Raw genomic sequence first — 14,921 nt, 5'->3', positions numbered from 1 at the left:
ATGACATGACATCATTTCAATAAATTTAAAGACAACTAAAATTTAATACACATATACTTTTTAGGAATAAATATAGAAACAACAAAACCATGTTTTAAGGAAAACAAGGCAATGAAGAATATAGGATTTAGGGTGATGGTTACTATGTGTGAGGGAAGACAGGGGAAGGAGTTGGTAGAAGAACCACACAGTTAGACAAAGGTTATGGTCAAGGTTACTAGATTTGGTTCTCAGGGGTGATTTCATGAATGCATACTTTAAAAAATTTTTTTTTATAGAGAAACAATATTTTTTGCCTCCAGTTTTGGAGGCTGGGAAGCCCAAACATTTTAAAAAATAACTAACTAAATAGTTCATGAAATAAGTAAAAGTGAGCCACGAAAGGACCAATGATCAAAATGTGTCATGACCCATTAGGATTAATTTAGTTCTGTTAACCTGTGGTCCCATAGGAAAAAACAAACAAACAGACAAACAAAAAACTAGTCTCTAAAAGGCAGTTACCCATGGCTTAGCATAATAGGGCTTATTTTTACTAAAATAAAATATCATGAAGGTCTAGAGCCCTTCTGCATCTTACAGCTACACCAACTGGATTATGTGTCTTCCCAGGTCAGCAAGGACAGAGAGGACAGAGAAAACACACTGACTTTTAGCTACCTCAGCCTGCAAATGACATGCCACTTCTGCTCACAGTTATTGGCCAAAACTAGTCATATGGCTCCAGACTAATTGCCAGGAAGACTAGAAAATGTAGAGGAGGAAATAAATATTCAGCAAGCAGTGCCTGTTTCTGCTACATTACATTTATTTATTTTTCCCTTCTAGAGTAAAGATGAATAATTCTGAGTAATATTCTATTTTTATCTATCTTTCCTATGAACTGTAAGAGACAAGATAGCCTCATTGGAAATAAATATTCAGCAAGCAGTGCCTGTTTCTGCTACATTACATTTATTTATTTTTCCCTTCTAGAGTAAAGATGAATAATTCTGAGTAATATTCTATTTTTATCTATCTTTCCTATGAACTGTAAGAGACAAGATAGCCTCATTAAAAAAAAGCTTGGGTTTGGAGTGAGACATATCTGGGTTTGAATCTTAGCTCTCCCTTAACCAACTTAGGTGAACTTAAGTAAGTCATGTCACTTTTCTGAGCCTGTTTTCTTCCCTGTAAATTGGAGATAATAATTCAAATATTGCAGGATTAGTGTAAGGATAAAATTGACTGAGGCTGTGAGGGTCCACTAACATGTTGGAATCTTAGTCATTTACTAAATGCTAATAATTATTACTAGGTAAAGCTTCTATGAAGTCATTGTTTAAATTATCCAAATCTCGGTGTAGTTTTAGGGATTGTCGACAACAACTTCCTTTATCACTGCTTTAAAACAAAGCCACAAAGCCCTTTGTAGTGCTGCTATCTTGAACAAAACTATCCTGCCTAGAACTAGGAAGGCATCTATGTACGCCAGAAGCCTGGTACAAATAGCTGTCTTTTTCTCTGGCCATAAGGATGCTTAGGATTGGTATTCTCAGAGAAGCGAGTAAACATACTAGGTCTGGGGAGGTCTTTGTATTAGTCAGGATAAACTACGTTTTGCTGCCATAACAAACATTCCTTAAACAGCTTAACCCAGAGGTTTATTTCTTACTGATGAAAAGTTCTCTAAAGATCTGAGAATTTCTAAGCCACTGGCTCTCTGTGTAGTAAACCAGTGGTCCATGTATGAGCAGCTTCCACTGTCTTATAGCTAAGCCATTTGGAAAATATAAACTTTTCAGTTGACATGGCAGAGGAGGAGGTGCCAGAGATTATGAGGTAGCAATTGCTTTGCCCAGGAAGTGATACTTACCACTTCTGCACACAATAAATCGGCTAGAATTAATCAGATGACCCTTACTAGCTATAGGGGTGGTGGGGAAATAGAATCTTCCTCTGTGCCCTGAAGCAAAAGAAAGCTAAACAAGGATGAGCTCTAGAAGTCTCTGCCATACTCCAGTTCTCTGTCAAAACTGACATAAATGGGGGGTCTTGTATGGGCAAAGGTACAGCAAGAAGGCTGTGTGTAGTATACAGGGTGTACTACACAGTCCATATACATCAGACTCCACACTCGAAAATCCTGTGAGGTCTGTCTCCATGTCTGTGTTTGTTTTGTTCCATTGGCCTAGAATGCACTTTCCTTCGATTTCTATATTTCCGAATTTAAGCCATTTTTCAAGATTTCATCTTAAATGAAAGCCACCTCCTCTTTCCTCATCTCCTCCTATGTTTAATTTTTTCCCCTATTCTCCTACAACATGTTATTCTTCTCTTGAGATTCTCTGGAACATTTGTTTTTATTCTCTAATTCTTTGTTCAAACATTTGAATGAGCCAAATGCAGAGTACTGAAAACATGGGGAACTCAAAATCACAGTTGTAATCTTCAGTCTGAGGATCAGAGAGTACAATTGTGTTCTTTATAGGGGTAAAATCTGGCCTGCCTTTTGAACTCATAATTTGGCTGGAAATCAAGAAGAGTATGAGCAGAAAAGCAAGTATGGTTTCCCCAAATGTCTCCAGGAGAAGCTCTCCCCTGGACGGAAGGGTTGCATCACTTACTGAGGTCAGTGAATTCATCTGGCTGGGTATCTACTCCATCCCTAGGACAGAGGACAATTGGTGCCAACTACTACTGACCAGATGGGCCAAGCAGTGAGACTCAGCTCTGTATCAAGGTAGCAGCTTCTGGCGATCGTGAAATTTCCTCTAGTGTCATTGCTTAATCATCTGCTATGGCCTAAATGTCTGAGTCCTCCCAAAATTCATATGTTTAAATCCTAACCCCTAAGGTGATGGTATTAGAATGGGGGGTCTTCTGGAAGGTGATTAGATCATGAGGGTGGAGCACTTATGAATGAGATTGGTGCCCTTATGAAAGAAGCCCAAGGGAGCTCATTTGTTCCTTCTGCCCTGTGAGGACACAGCAAGCAGGTACCACCTGTGAAACAGAAAGCAGGCCCTCACCAGAACCTGCTGGCATGACTTGGGCTTTCCAGCCTCCAGAGCTGTGAGACATCAAGTTCTGTTGTCTATAAGCCATCCAGTCTATGGTATTTTGTTATAGCAGCCCAAAAGGACTAAGACATCATCCATCTGAAACATGGTTATTGATCATAGCTAGACCTAGTGTCCAAGCAGTTTGCTAAAGAAGGCAGTGTCCTTGGGTTTCTTTTGCTTTTAGGTTCAGATGCAGAACACCTACTGGTAATCGTTCTCTAAATACCTTTCTTAGAGCAGACATTCTTTTCAGCAACATTTCTGATAATGAAGGTTTTCCCAAAGATCCATACATAGGAAGTGAAGTCCTTCTTGTTCTATGCCCTTGTGAAAGTCCTGCCTTGTGAACAGCTGCTGCATGAATGTGTACAAACCCAAGCAAACTTGCAGGACTAATGCTTGATGGAGCACACACCCACGGAACTCCCCGACATGCTGGACACTGTGCCAGTGTGTTCATGTACTTTCTCTTACTTACTCTTTACAACAGCCCTGTAAGGTAGCAATTACCAGCTCCATTTTAGAGAAGAAGACATTGAGGTCCAAAGAGTTAGTGCCTTAAATCACACAGGCTAGAAGGCGCACTAGCCAGACACACGCATGAACTCTACTTCATAGTTCATGTGATCAGGGTGGACCATCAAATTCCTGACCGAAAGTTGTCCTGCGCTAGGCAAGGAAATATGGTCAGGCTGGATTCCAGAAACTGGTCCCACATTGGTCATCCCTGTCTGTCCTTCACTGGATAACAATATACTGTCTGATGCTTTCAGAAGATGACTTAGAGTCTGAATGAAGAGCTCATGGTGTTTTCTATGACATTAGTAACAACTTTTCTAGGTATTCAGTGCCTCAAAAAGTACAGAGAATACATATGCATTATCTCAGTTAACCCCCTTAACCGCATTACACACAGGCAGGAGTTAAACAGGAGGAAGCTGTGGCTCAGAGCAAGTTAAGGTGAGAGTTCAAGGACACACACACAGTTCTTTGGGGTGATGCTGGGTCTGGGACCCTCCTTCTGCTATCCAGAGGGCCCTCTCTGAATAGCCATAGTCATAATGACAAAAGCCAGAAATTATGACATAGACCCAGCAGCATGATACTTGGAAGGGCCTGTGCAGGAGAGTATCATTCTCTCCTCTATCCCCCAGCTGTGAAATGGGAACAATAATTCTAACATTGCAGGATGACTGTGAAGATGAAATAGAGATAATGTCATGTGAAAGCCCTGGCTCAGCTCCTGGCACATCGGAGATGCCTCAATTAACACGGGCTGAAATATTAGCTATCACCAGAAGTATGCCCTGATCATTTCTAGAAGGTTGAAAAGTGACTGCTTTGAGCTCTACTCTGTGGACCTAGTTCCTCATCATGTGTGCCTCTCTGGTAGAGGTGGTGGAGGAAGGATAGAGCAGTAGGGAAACTATTTAATGATGCCCCTCACTTTGCATTTATTTCTTCTATGAACAGTGGCTTGCAGAGCAGCTATGGAGGGAGAACAGATTTCATTCATGACTTTATCAGCATTTTGCCCTGGTCCAGAGAGTGGTGGGCTTTGCTAGAGCCTCAGGAAGCAATACTATTGGTCTCTCTGGGTAATGGCTGTGTTTAAGCACTATCTGGCTTTTCACAGCCAGCTGACTGATAAAAAAGATCTTGACAGCAAACCCACCCCAGCAGTGAGTAGTTAATGGCACTTTCGGCTGAGCTCATTTCTGGCACAAGAAGCAGAGAATCATAAACCAGAACTCTAACCTCAAGATGGATTCGATTTTCCAGATAGGACGGTGGTTTCTAAGCCTTGAGCAATGTTGAAGTGTCCTGTTTCCAGGAGAAGTTCTGTTCTGCGTGGTGCTTCCTTGTTTTCAGAGCAGGCTCCTTCACATAAACACTTTGATCCTCCTGGCAGCTCTGCAAGGTAGATAAGCTTGTCAGAGATTATTGCCCTATTTCCTCCAAGAGGAAACTGAGGCTCTTCAGGGTCGAGGGGTTTGCCCAAACCTGCACAGCTAGATCTGACCTTCTGTCTGGACCCCTGGACTAGAATGTCTTCTCCTCATGATTCTGTTCACAGAGTATGATTCCAGGAGATTTTCTTACCTTTAATCAGTAATCTAAACTGGGAAATGAGGCTTTAGAGAGATCACATTCCCTGCCCCAGATCACACAGCTAGTAAATTGGCAAAGCCAGGATTAAAATCCTGATTTCTGCATGTGAGTTATTAGTGGCTATGCCAGTGTTCCTCAAACAAGGATTGATTCATAGTTCATTCTCAGGAAGCCAAAGTTTACAGTTTTAATTTTTTTGCATTTTTGTTTTGCATTTTGTTTTGGATCTTTAAGATAATCTCATTTTGCCTATTGTACATTAACAACTACATTTTAAAAATGTTAGTGATAATTTGAAATGAAAAGATTTCTCTTTGGTGTATAAAATAAGACAGTTTTTGCTTCAGTTTGTGTATCTCAAAGAGGAGACTGTGTCCCATATCTGAAGTCACTTTCTTGGGGTTCTATGATGATTTTTTTTTCCCATATGAAAGAGATTATATATTACACAAGTTTCAAGAACTCTGAGCTGTGATTCACAGTTTCCCTGTAGAATTGTAGAAACGTTTCCACATTCTTTCCTTGAAGTCTGTGAGTGAGTGATTATTACAATCATTTTGTACATAAGGAACCTGAAGAGAGCTTTAGATTTGTACCCACACTCACATACCTAGGAACTAATAGATTCTAGCTTCAAACCATGTCTTCTAACACCAAATCTATCAAGGCTACCACCTAAGAAAATGAAAAGCCTAAAAGTTCTAAAGAGAAATAGATTCAGAATAGGAGGGATGAAAGATGTGTAATGTGACAAATTTCCTCTTGGTCAATAGGGGTTTTCCCAGCAGAAGAATAACATGATGTTTATCCCATTCACATTGGCCATTCACCTGTCTGAATGCAGAACCATCCTGATCTCAAGAATTCTATGAGGTGATGATTCCCAAATTCTATTGCAGTGTTCACAATTCTGCAGCCAAGCACTCTGTGTGCCTTAAGCAAAAGATTGCAAACGTTTGCATCCATTTTCTTATCTGGACCGGTTCTCCCACGTCTCCTACATGTGGTTTTCATATGGCTATGAATGCACCAAGTCTGTTCCAGCTTGTTCTGATGTTGCAGTGTTTTAACTGCCATAACACAGTGGTATCAACAGATAAATCAACTAGATATGCTGAAAAAATTATGGGCAAGAATCCTGTTCTCCTCACCCGGCCTAATTCATCCACAGGAAGAATCTGCCTTGGGAGTTACAGGGAGAAGAGCTTTGTGGAGTATAGACCCCCCAAAATAAGTCAGTCCAATGATATTATTATTCCTAAACCTCTGGACTGTTTTCACTTAAATCAATGGTAATTTTCTCTAGAGTTGCCCCCTCTCTGAACCTGGTGATTCCTCCTTTAGGGTGTTTGCTGAGCTGCTTCTAATGGGACTTTCTGCTGTGAATCATGGCAGTTCAGGTTGCCGACTCATAATATTTTTATATCACTAAGGATGTCCTTGTCCAGAATTCAGATTCACTCTTCTCACTTCCCGAAAGGAGAAAGTTTCTAAAGAACTGTTAGAGTGCATGCCACAAGAGGCCTCTTCCCCTCCCCTCCACATTCCAGCATCCAGTGTTTTCCTCTTTATTTCCTGCTCAGCATCATACTTAGAGTCCAATGAGGATAGGTGGGGGGACATTTGCTTTTGGGAAACAGGCTCCGTATTCCTTGGTCCCTGAAGTGATTTTCAATAGGAAACCTAAATTCCTGTTCCATGTAAAATGGGTCTCAGATGCCAAGAAATTAGTATTTGAGGATAATTTATTATTTGCTTTTCACAAATCACTGGTATTTTGCCTACAAATCATTTCAAGAAATATATATGGGTTTATAAAATATGATTCAGATCAGGGAATACTTGACTGGGAATCAAGGGTTACGTGTTGATCCCTGGCCCTGTCACCAAGTCGTTAGTTATGTGACTTTGGCAAATTCCCAAGTTTTTGAGTTTCATGGGGGGTTGTAAAATTATAAAATTACTTTTTTCAATGATTAATTCATTAGTTCAACAAATATTTATTGCCTGCTAACTCTCTGCCCGGCGCCATGCTGGTCCTTTCCAACTCTTACACATTATAAGAATCTGGACTTTGATTGATTTCATTCTTGTAGCATAGATTGGATAGAAAGGAGGTACCATTTTAGGAGCCAGAAAGATAATTTTACTTGATCTTTGCATTAACTTTGCAGAGTGGTAGCTCCATTTTATACAGGAGGACACTGAGCTCATAGAGCTTGAATGACATGCACAGAGTTCATTTCTTGTAAGTGGCAGAGCCTGGCCTGGAACTCAAGTCTGCCTGGTCATTTCTCTAACTTTCACTGACTCCCTAAAACAACCAAACTTTTATGTCCTTTCCTAGTATTCTCAAGTGTTCCAAGAAATTTGAGACAAAGCTTTGTTTTCAGGTAAAAATCAAGATTGAGTTGCTCTGCCTGATTGATTTAGCTTCTTTCTCTTAAGAGGAGATTCCTTCCTACACCCAAGTGAAGGAACTGCACACAGCTCTGTGCATAAGCAGAATGGAGTGGCTGGTGAACCCCCTGGGGCATGGGCTCAGATTCTCTAGGTTGCTTGTACATCTGGAGCAGCATGTATTGGGGACAGACCTTAAAGTTTGGCATCCTTTACATATCTCTACTATACATTCTAGGCAAAGACAACCTGGTAGAAATGTAGAAATACCAGAAAGAGAATCATTTCACAAGTTAGAAGAGCAGGTTCTAGGGAAGTAAGTTAGCTCTGAGGCTGAGGAATCACCTGAAATTCTGCCCTTCCTAGAGTTCTTTCAAATTATGTTTAAGTCGGAGACATGGACAAGTTAATAGCTTTGGCTTCCAAAGGGAAGACTTTAAAATGGTGAATGTTAGAGGACAAAATATGTATCATTCAGTTTAAGTGCAAGAAAAAGAAATCACTCTAGGTATTTTAAGCAAGATAAGGTTTAATTTGTATAATTGCATGCTTCAAAATAGTTGAAGAGGCTGAAGGAGTAGGTTCTAGACTGGGCTTCCCAGATGCTTTCTAAGCAACAAAGAACTGACCTATAGGGTAATGGGGGCTAGCTATTACTTCTGAAGGTGCCATTGGCACTAGGTGGGTCTTGAGTGGGAGCTGCCACGATAGAAATGTCACCATTTTCACCATAGCAGGAAGCTGGAGGATGGATACCCAAAGCTGCAATCCAGAGATCAGGAAGTCAGATCAAGAAGCCGGCATTACCACCACTATTTGTCAATACCCAAGACCTTGGAAAACCACATCTTTCCTAAGAAGTAGTGACATCCAGAAGTCAAGGAGATGGTCTCTGCCTCACTTCTTTCTTGCAAATCATGAGTCCATCAAATTGGCTCTCCAATATCCTCAATTATAAGAAAGGTGAAATGAAGGTGGAGACATATAAGTGAAATTATCTACTGCAGTGGGGTAGGTAATTCTTCACAGACATCTTTTCTAACACTCCTTAAAACTCTAAGGGTAGAAGAACTTCCTCCAAAAAAGCACAGCAAAACCAAACCAAATGATCTAGTCTCTCAATTTTTACTCCTTTGAAAGCAGAGCCATCCAATAATGAAGGAATTCCTCTTTAGTAGTTGTGTTCTCTTTGTCTTATTCAGTAAAGGCCAAGGCAACTGTGCCCATCCCAGGGCCTCGTTCTTTCCCCTGCCTGAGCCCACTCAGTTGGCGTTCAGCACCACTATTTCCAGCAGGAAATTTTCTCATCAAAGAAGGATGAGTCCAGTGGGAGAAGTGGCAACCCCATCTTCTTGCTGGGACAGTAGATGGCAAGTATACCTCCAGTTCCATTTACAGCAGACCCTGGGCACCAGCTCTGTTTTAGGCCCTGAGCTGGTCCAGAGCATAAGAGGTGAATGAAACATAGTTAAGTAGGAGGGACAGATGAGTGAACAGGCTGTCACACAAATGCTATGATGGAGGCAAGCCAAAGAGGGTGAAGGCATAGGACTGACCTCAACACAGGGACAGACAATATTGCAGGCCCCATTACTCCTCTTTGTGCTCTTCTCTAGTTGCCCACATGGTCCTCACCTTGTCTCAAAGGGGTAAATTTTTCCCCATGGCAGTGGTTCTGAAGATCAAGGTGCTCTGATAACTTCTTATGGTAGGCAGCTTCTGAAACGGCTCCCAGTGATCCCTGCTTCTTGGTATTTAAACCTCGTGTAAGTTCCTGCCCTTGACAGTGGATTGGACTTACTGACTTGAATCTAACAAATAGAATATGGGAAATGTGATGAGATCCTGAGATTAGGTTATGGTCTAAAATCTTAAATGTGCTGAGGCTGAGAAACCTTGGGCTAGAACTCAGTGTTCCTTCCCCAACAATGCCTCTGGTTCCCCTGATTGGCCAGATTCCAGATTCTTCCTCTGACTTTTCCACCTCTAGCCTCTTTTCCTGAACTGTCCATCCCAACCAGCACATCCTATCCTCACACACCCAAGCACACATATCACTGCTGCTATACCAAAATTCATATGCTGAAGCCTAATCCTCAACGCGATGGTGTTAGTAGGTGGGTCCTTTGGGAGATGATTAGGTCATGAGGGTGGAGCCTTCATGATTGGGATCAGTGCCCTTATAAAAGAAGCCCCAGACAGCTACTTTGTCCCATCCATCCCTTTCTCTTTGCCCCCTCCACCTCTCCCACCTTGCTTTTTCTGAGAGGGAGAAGGCACCATCTATGAACTAGGAAGCAGACCTTCACAAGACACTGAATCTGCTGGCACCTTGATCTTGAGCTTTGCAACCCCCATCACTGTGAGAGATTATTTTCTGTTGTTTATGAGCTGTTGTTTATGGTATTTTTGTTACAGCAGCCCAGATGAACTAAGCCAACCCCCATTAAACAACCTGGCTTCATGAGAGCATCCTCTCTGATCAGTGTTCTCTAACATTGCCTGTTATGGGGGAGCACATTCAGTCACTTCTCCTCTGCTTCCCCCAGGACCTGCGGAGTGAAAGGCTGTGGATGCCAAGCCCCAGTCTGTGAGTCAGTTCATCAAAAGCCAGTCCCCTTAGCGAAGGTCTGTTTTCATTTAGCACCCCCCCCCCACACACACACACATGACAGCATCAACTTGGATTCACTGAGAGCTCAGCTGACAGTTTTGGGTAAGGACAATGGCATTTTCCAGAAGAACACAATGTAGCCAGACTTTCTCGAGACACCAGAAAGACAAATTTTAAAATGCAATTAAAAAAAAAAAAAAAAGGAAACACAAAAACACTCAAAGCAACCTTCTCTGTATTTGTTTCTGAAAGCACCAACTCTAGAAGAATGACTTGCTGATGACCACTGCAGTTGGCGGATGGAAATGACTTGCTCTGTACTCCACACCAAGTAATCTAGAGGGAGGGAGGGAGCAGTAACCCCAAAAGGAAGACTCTGAAACAAGGCTTCTATGCTTTGTTATGAGACTTCTTCGCAAAGTTTCTCATGAGCAAGGGCCTTGTTTTTATTTTCTCTTCCTTTCAATGAATGAGACAAACACTGTGTATCTGAGAAAGGCCTAATCTTTGTTATTTTATGTCCTTCCTTGATGTCTGAAATCGTTCCTCACCGTTTGCACCTTATTTGTCAAGCTCAGGACCAGAGAAGTGGACCACAGAATGTTCCACTCAATAGCAAGCTCTTTGTACTGACCCCGAGCTTCAGTCCTGAGTCTACACTGCTTTCTCCACCCTGGGAAGGGAGAGAAGGAAACTGGAAGGTTCTGGGCACCTTTGTTGGGTTTATTAATTCTTTCATTTAATAAACATGGAAAGCCTAGTCAATTTTAGGCTCTATGTGTGATGGAAGAGCTTCAGAGATGGGTCAGACATAATCCCTTTATTAGTCTGATTTTCTGTTGCTCGTAACAAAATACCTGGAACTGGGTAGTTTGTAAGAAAATGAAACTTGTTGCATACAGTTTCAGAGGCTGAGAAGTCCAAAGTCCAGGGAACACATCTGGTGAGGGTTTTCTCTGGTGGTAGCTTTACAGCAATGCGGGGATCTTGCATGTCAGAAAATGGTTGAGGAGAGAGTCTCATTGCTCTCCTTTTAAAGCCCTCAGAACCACACCCATGACCACCACTATTAATCCATTCACTATGTATGGTCCTCAGAATCCAATCACCTCTTCAAGGCCCCACCTTTCAATTACTATAATAGGATTTTCCACCCTCTTAACAGTCATGGTGGGGATCAAGTTACTAGTACATAAAACTTGGGGGACACAATGCATATCAATCTCTAGCCTGAGGAAGCTCATGGTTTTTGGGATGGATGGTGGTGTGGATGAGGAGTGGTGGACAATGAATGATGACATTAAGGAATGGCCACCAACAGCAGGTGACTGTGAGTGTGGACCTTATACTCCTGTTTCCTACTTGTCTATTCTTCTTGAGCACTTGAGAAACAGTTACAGTCCGATTGCATTGACACCTTCTATTAAAAATACACACACTCACACGTACTTGTAAACATACTTGTAAACCAAACTTTCCCTACACTGGCAATTTACAGCATAGGGAAAAACACCAATACATAATGGCATAAATAGATGTTTTTTGCAACACTATTTATACTGACAAAACACTGGAAAACAGGAGAATTTCCTGTTAACTAATCATTTATTCATCCTATGGGATATTTTGCAGCTACTTAAAGGAAAAGAATGAATGAAGCTCTACAAGGTGACTTGGAAGATTTGTCTTGAGCTATTGCTGAAGGAGAAAAGCAAGATAAACAAACGTGTGTGCAATATGCTGCTACTTCTTGTAAAACGATGATAAAAATCTCATGCACAATACATGTGAATATACAGGTATCTAGAGAAATCCAAGGAGGAATGCACATAGATGGTGGGTATTTTCTATTTGCCTCCCTGCCCTTCCCCAACCAGCAGTGTGCTCCAAGCCTGAACTTTATGGGTTGCATCCATAGTCGAGTGTACCCTTTGGTTTCTGGTTGGATGGTGAATGGGAGGCTCCATCAGGAGATGAGGAGGAAGGAGTGTGAGGTGGAAGTATTTTTCCCTGGCTCCTTCCTGCCAGTGGTGGTGGCTGGAGGTAGGTCCACCCCTTTACTAAAGTCCATAGCTCCTGGGGGGGGGTCTCCATGGGACCACTCTCTCTCTCTTTTTTACAGTCTTTATCTTTGGCCCTTTGGGCCTAGAGGACTATCTGACTTTGTTTCCCCATCTTATGTTAGTTTTTCTTAACCCTGCTCACACCTTGAAAATTGTCCCTTTGCTAAAGTCACCTTGAATACTCTGTCTGGATGTGCCATCTGTCTCCTGCAAGATCCCAGCCTGATAAGGTTAACATGGGGTCTCCGCAGGGAGGGATTAGGAGGTGAGAGACAGTGATAGAGAGGAGAGGAGATGGGAAACCAAGCTAAAAAGGAAAAGAAAAAAAGGGGACCTATGGAGTCAAACGAGTTTATGGACATGCATGGATATACATGGAATAGCCTTAAATAAAATAATAAAAAAGAAGAGGATTTAATGAAGTAATCCCCTGTCCCACCCCTTCTTCACAACAGAAACACTAGAAGAAGCTCCCCTCTCTGTGCTCACTCTTTCTTTTGCCCCATGTGCCTCCCCCAAGCCCAGAACAGGCAGCTCCTGTGGGTGACTCTTCCTTGCTCTACCCCCTCTGAGTGGCCACTGTGAGTACACGTGGGGCAGGGAAGGGATGGTCCTGGAGGTGGGGGAGCCTTCCAGATGCTCCAGCCATGCCCAGGCATTCAACATCTTTCTATCTGCAGGTTCTGTTCATGTTGGTCCTTCTGCTTGGTCCTTCAAAGTCCAGTTCATATCTTTCCTTCCCCAGAAAGTCTTCCCAGACCTCGTCTTCCCTACTCTTTGACAACTTTAATCTCTCCTTTCTCCCTGTGTCTTCCCTTTTCCATGTGTCTATTGTCACTTTTTTCCACAGTAAGTCATTGCTTGGTCTGTTTCAGGCACTGAAACAGAAGCTGTTTGAGGGCAGGCACTGGGTTTACTGCCCAGGCACAATTCTAGCACCTAGCCCAGGGCCTTGCACTCAGGAGGTTTTCACTGACTGTACATTGGATCGAATTGAATTGACTAATTGATCAATTATAGAGATTGGATCTCTAAGCAGAACCAGTTCATTTTTTTGACTTAGGTATGAAGACTTCTGAACACAGAGAGGAGGTGTAACTTGCCTGGAAGCTCTGAGCTAGCATAAGCAGATCTGAGTCTGGAGCCCCTAGTCCAGAGCCTGCTTGGAGGACGTGCATGGCCTCTCACTGCCCGAAACCTCTCAGTCTCTTCCCATTCAGCCCCTCAGCCTCGGGGTGTCCTGGCTGGCAAGGCACATGTCTAAAGTGGTTCTTTCTTCTGCCATGCTGAGCTCTCTATGGCTTTCTGCCCCAGAATATCCACTTGTCACTGACCCTTCAGGGAGAGGCAGAGGGAAGCATATCTCCTGGGACCCTGATATGTTATACTTTCCAGAAACCTAGAGTGAAGCATGTGAAGTTGACAGTCCTGTTTTATTTCAGAAGAGGGGCTATGAACTCTGCATGCATAACCAGAGAAGAAACGCTTATTCATCTTTTTCTGACTTCCAGAAAATTTACATTCCTTCTAACCCAGGGCCTGCTGCATATATCTCACTACAGAAATGATGACCCTGGTGATTTATGGCTCCAAACTGAATCCCTTCCAAAAGGATTATGAGACATTCTGGACCTGAAAGTAAGTAAGTTTTTGTCGCACACACATACAGACTCTCTCTCTCTCTCTCTCTCTCTCTCTCTCTCTCTCACACACACAAAATGTAACCTAGTCACAAGCTTCCCCATTAGGCTGCAGGCTTCCTGGGGCTCATGATGTCACTATGGCCTTGGAACTCACCTCACTTGGAGGGACTATTGCTATGGGCGTTCTGGTCCCCTAAACAAGAGTCATTCTGGGCTGCTCCTAGAGCAAGGTATTGCTGATGCCAAACGTGAAGAATACACGTTACAGTATTGCTCTCATTGGTTCTTATTTTACACCACTATCCAGTTCCTTGTCTCTGTTCTATCCTCTACCCATCTCCAGAAGGATTATTCCAGAACACAAATCCTGCTGTGCTCCTCTGCTTAACACCTTTCAATCGCCCAAAACTCCACTGCTCACATGATGAAATTCCAGATCTGGAGCACATCACTCAAGACTCCTGCCAACTTCACCAAGCCCAGCTCTTTCTGCTTCTCTCCAGGCAGCCAAGTTCAGCTGAGATGGAGTTGAGATTCCTCAGCTCTTCCCTGAACTCCCCCTTGTCTTTCACAGCATTCTCCTTTTGCATATTCCATTCTCTCTCCCTAGAATACCATTCCCATTTTTCTATATCTAGAGATCTTCTGTATATGAATTGGGCTAAATCCTCTCCAAAGACTTGTTCTTTCGTGGTTCTTACAGTATTTTATTTTGCTTCTTACATTTATTTTAATAAATAATTACAAACCATGTGATTTCACACAACAATCCAGCTTCTCAGCCTCTTGAAAAATTAGCACATGAGGTCACTGTGCCCTTGCTTTAGCAAGGTGACCATTTATGGGAGCTGAGCAGCACCTGCCCGTTTTAGACAGAGCACAAAGACTTCAGTTCACTTCAGTCCCATCCATCCTGCTTGAAGGCTCTTCAGTTTCTGATTCCTGTCCTCTGAGGTCTTCATAGCTGGCCCCACTGTCACCTCTTCTAAGGAGTCTTTTCAGTGTCCATCAGGTAGAGTATTCCCTTCTTTCTTTGTGCTTTCAT

The 14,921-nt window shown here is 42.5% G+C and overlaps 1 protein-coding gene across 1 annotated transcript in view; it reads left to right on the top strand.

Annotated features, from left to right (window-relative positions):
* Window positions 1-14,921, top strand: part of LOC103601231 (T-complex protein 1 subunit delta-like) — a 114,471-nt gene that overhangs the window by 97,947 nt on the left and 1,603 nt on the right. The window lies entirely within an intron of this gene.

This window comes from Galeopterus variegatus, unplaced genomic scaffold (genome assembly GCF_000696425.1).
Source record: "Galeopterus variegatus unplaced genomic scaffold, G_variegatus-3.0.2 Scaffold3641, whole genome shotgun sequence".
NCBI lineage: Eukaryota > Metazoa > Chordata > Mammalia > Dermoptera > Cynocephalidae > Galeopterus > Galeopterus variegatus.
The sequence above is the reverse complement of the archived record's forward strand: the minus strand, read 5'-3'. Positions and strand labels throughout refer to the sequence as shown.